Genomic DNA, 4,245 nt, shown 5'->3' with positions numbered 1-4,245 from the left:
CAACTAGTATGCTCACAGTAATTTAACATAAAGCAACTATGAAATTAATTATTAGAGACAATAAAACAAACAGTACCGTAATTTAACATAAAGCAACTATGAAATTAATTATTAGAGACAATAAAACAAACAGTACCAGATGCTCCAATAGAACTTCAAAAAGGCAAGAACTCAAATAAATCCAGTAGGTGATCAGGCTAAAATTATCATGTGATTTACGGATTAAGACAAAAATTCATTCAATAGAAGCAGGAATCAATTACTATATCGACAAATAGGTCTGCACCCAAGTTTTTGTCGATTTTAGATTTAAAGGCATAGATAAATAAAATTTCCACGTTGAACGATGAGGTTAGGAAATCACGTTAGCAACTTGGAGGTTTCTCCTGTTGGAGTTGATCTCATAGGCTACATGGTTTCCATGATTTTGGCACAAAGACTATGGAATACAAATTTTGGCATACTTTTACGATTTTGATTTCCATGATTTTGGCAAACTTTTACAATAAGAATCTTTGTATGGTTCCCCAGATTTTGTTCAATTGAGTTTGGATTTGCTTGAGTTCACGCTTGGTTTAACAATAAGTTTACCGAGCAAAGAAAAAAGTTTTTTTTTGATAACATTCTTTGTTGATCGGATGTCTTTTTTTACAGTTGAAAAGTTAAGCTAGACCTTCGCATATGCCTTCATTACCATTCAAGTACACTTGCCGTAGGTTTCGGCGAAGGTGTTATTTACCATGGGATATATATCAAACTAATTGCAGTACTATGGGGAGTCTAGAGTGTTATCATGACGCGGTTTCACCATAAAGTGTTTGATCGTGGAATTTTGTGGTATATATATATGTGAAGTACATGCCTATCGACGGTAATGTTTTCTACTTATTTTCAAACTGAAACCCTATAATTGTTTTTGTTTTTGTTACTACTAAGATGTTAATGTGGTGATGAATTGTAGATATTGACTTATTGTTGTTGATTCATGAGGTTTCTTTTTCAAGCTTCAAACTCTACAGGATACTACAAATGGAAATTCCAAGCTCTTTGCCAGAAGAAGCATCAAAAAGATTGCAGGGAGCTTTGCGAGTTCGATCTCCAGCTGCGAGGTTCGTCTTTCGAATTTTCAATAACTTGCCTAGGGCTAGGAGTTTGCTTCGCATTTAACTTCTAAACAGAAAGTTCCCTGAACAGGGGAACCCGTTCGATTGAAGTCGCATTCGAGGTTAGTGCCCATGGTATTTTGAATGTAAGGGCTGATACAATGCATATGGATAGTCGGAGGTGATAGTTCAGGTATTTTATATGTTTTTATATTACTTTCAGTGTTCTTTAAAGGATCTGGAGATTCTGTTATGTAGTTACTTAAACTTGCTAGCTATACTTTATTACATTTGATTTTCTGGGGCTTTAAGTTATCCCATAGATATAGTTGTATACCTTTTTAGGTTTCAGAGAGTTGGCACCACCTCAAACAAATTGTTAATTTGAAACCACTGCGAAGGTGCGATGGTGGAGTCCTGAAACAGTTAAAAAGGTTTCAATTCCTAAACATGTCCCCATGGTCAGAAATGGTATTGGACGTAAGGGAAAACCGCATCAAAGTTGGTATTTATAATTTTGCTCTGATAGAAATAAAAGATCTATCATGACTTCTCCTTCTCTTTTTATGGATCAGGTCATGCTGTGTTGCGAATATGGTCGTCCTGTAGATGAAAAAATCTTTAGTAAAAAGTTATAGATTGAGTGAAACAGAGATGTGGTATCTGAGTTCTCTGGAGATCATTTTTTTTACGATGTCGGGAAAAAGTTCATTAGCTACGGGTCAACTCCCAAGTAACAAACTGGATTTGACGGTTGAGCTCGATCAAAACAAAAATTACACGGGTATTTTCTTGCTGTAAAATCATTCCCTTTAACATAATTTTAAGATATGTGTCATTACTGCAGCACTGATATTATCTATGGAATGATAGGCTGCATTTATGATCTATCTCATATCTTCTAAGTTCTGATGCTATTAGTGTGAAATCATGTTTAACCATTCTTTTCTTCTTTCTTTTTTGACTAGAAGTAGGGTAACGTTTAGGATTATTGCGTAATAGCTCTTTGTTGGACTTTTCACATTGAGAAGATGTGTTGTAGGTAGTGACTTATGCTACAACTGTGTCCGGGATATGTGGGGCTAGAAAAGCTGAAAATCCTTTTTTCTTTTCTTTTCTTTTTTTTGATTAAGAAGAGATATATTAAGAGAGAAAAGAAGAAATGTACAGAGACACCTTACAAGGAGTAAGAGGCAAAAGAGAGAGAAAAATACAAATTTAAATAAATATGACATCCCAATTATGGACGATGCTGCCATGGTTTCCGGTACTTATTACCGGAAAACCTATATTCGACTCTTAGAAGATATATTCTCTAGACGATCCGGTACTTGTTATTGGAAAAGATTTTGATTTTGGATTAGGATTTGGCTACCATGATTTTTCTTCTGAAAAGATGAAAATCCTTCTCAAGCTCAAAAAATATGTCCCGAGTTCAGGCTCAGGATATATCTACTTTAATTATGATATGAAGGTGAGATTTTGCTGATAGAATTGTTTGATTTTTGATATGATTTAGGATGTTGTTTGGCGAGATTTGCTTTGGATTTTTAAGCTTATATTTGCTTTAAAAGGAAAAAGTAAGTAAACTATGCACATATTCTCCACCTATTTAATGTATCTGGTCCACCATACCAAATCAAAAATACATCGTCACGGGCGGTATACGTGCACACTAAATTAAAAATTCATCACCACAGGACAGGGTGGGGGAGAAACCATGCGCACATCAAATAAAAAATGTATTGTCACGGGGGTGCGGGAAGCCCCGGGCACACCAAATCAAAAATGCATCTCCACGGGCTGGGTGAAGCCCCGCTCACACCAAATAAAAAATGCATAGCCACGACCCGCGCACGCCAAGTTAAAAGAAAAAATGCCCGTGCTACGCACGAGCACAAGTCTAGTATTCTATAAAACAGAAACATGCCAATACCCAAGCAAGAATTAAAAGCAGGGAGAAAAAAATCAAACTTTTCTGACCGAGGCGAGGATCGCTCTTTCCCTAAAACGCAATTCACCATGTATACTATGTTGAACAGTTAATGGTGATGGTTTCCCAGGATACAACAGTTCCTTTCTAAGTAACACGACACTTGAATACTTCGAAAGCATCGAACAGAAACCGAAATGGGTTTCTGTATATTGAAAACATAACTGCGAAGCTGTGAATGATTATATTCTAGTTAGGCATAGTATTAAGAAATACAATACGAAGTATAATGTATATCTTTTGAACTTCGTATATAAGACATCGACATAATCGTATGGGTATGGGTGAAGATTTCATCCTAGGAAACAATGTTTTACATTCGTTTAAAGGAAGTAAATTCATAAACTTGTTTTATGAATCAAAAGGGAAATCTCTAGGCTTATTGGTATTGTTATTCATTGCAAATCTTTTGAATTACCAATATGTGTGTTTAGTATAACCGCTCATAACTTGTTTATGTATCTTGGTAAAACTATTTGTTAGAGTACTGCTCGGTCGAACTCGCATGCGTTGCTATCTCAAGCATGTTTGTCAATGTTAGTGATCAAAACTATAAGTCTTGATTTCTAGTCTACTTATATCTAAGTCTCGGACTAGGATATAAATTGTAGTTGAGCTCAGGACTCCATGGCGATCATCATATAAAGACGAAGAACTACTCAAGGAACTGGTGGAACTTCATCGACTAAAAGGTATGTGGACTTGAACTTATATATCACTCAAAAGTCTATCTACTCTATCTCCTATCTTGAGACAAAAGTCGTTTTGCTATATAGACTTTGATTATACACATTTGTTATTTCGAGCCGAGTTTATCTCGCTCATCTATTTCTCGAAATATGTGTTGGTAAGCTTTCTCTTTGGTCAAGTTCATCTTTACTAGTGACGAAAGTCATATTAAGTTTCAATTACTTGAAAATTGCTTTGACAAAAAATAGTGTGTGAACAACAACTATATAACATCCTCTAAGAATGTTTCAATGATTGAAATGAGAGTTTAGATTATATAAACATGGTTGGATATAAACATTATGTGGTAACTCATACGTGTATAAGTCCATATTCCTTGAACCAAAGTATGCGTATTTGCTGCTCAGGAAAACAAAACTAAAGTCTACATACCAAGTATGCGTATTGTCGGAAGTTCAC

At 35.3% G+C, this 4,245-nt stretch overlaps 1 long non-coding RNA gene across 2 annotated transcripts; it reads left to right on the top strand.

Moving 5' to 3' along the window:
- The first annotated feature begins 298 nt into the window (after positions 1-298).
- On the top strand, positions 299-2,044 carry LOC113301674. Of its 2 annotated transcripts, XR_003336431.1 has the most exons (4): positions 299-871; positions 1,020-1,109; positions 1,195-1,296; positions 1,679-2,044. It is a non-coding gene; the product is annotated as an uncharacterized LOC113301674 (long non-coding RNA). The 2 variants fall into 2 exon arrangements; XR_003336430.1 differs by lacking the exon at positions 299-871 and having other exon boundaries at positions 892-1,109.
- Positions 2,045-4,245: the final 2,201 nt, after the last annotated feature.

Source organism: Papaver somniferum, chromosome 8 (genome assembly GCF_003573695.1).
Source record: "Papaver somniferum cultivar HN1 chromosome 8, ASM357369v1, whole genome shotgun sequence".
NCBI lineage: Eukaryota > Viridiplantae > Streptophyta > Magnoliopsida > Ranunculales > Papaveraceae > Papaver > Papaver somniferum.
The sequence above is the reverse complement of the archived record's forward strand: the minus strand, read 5'-3'. Positions and strand labels throughout refer to the sequence as shown.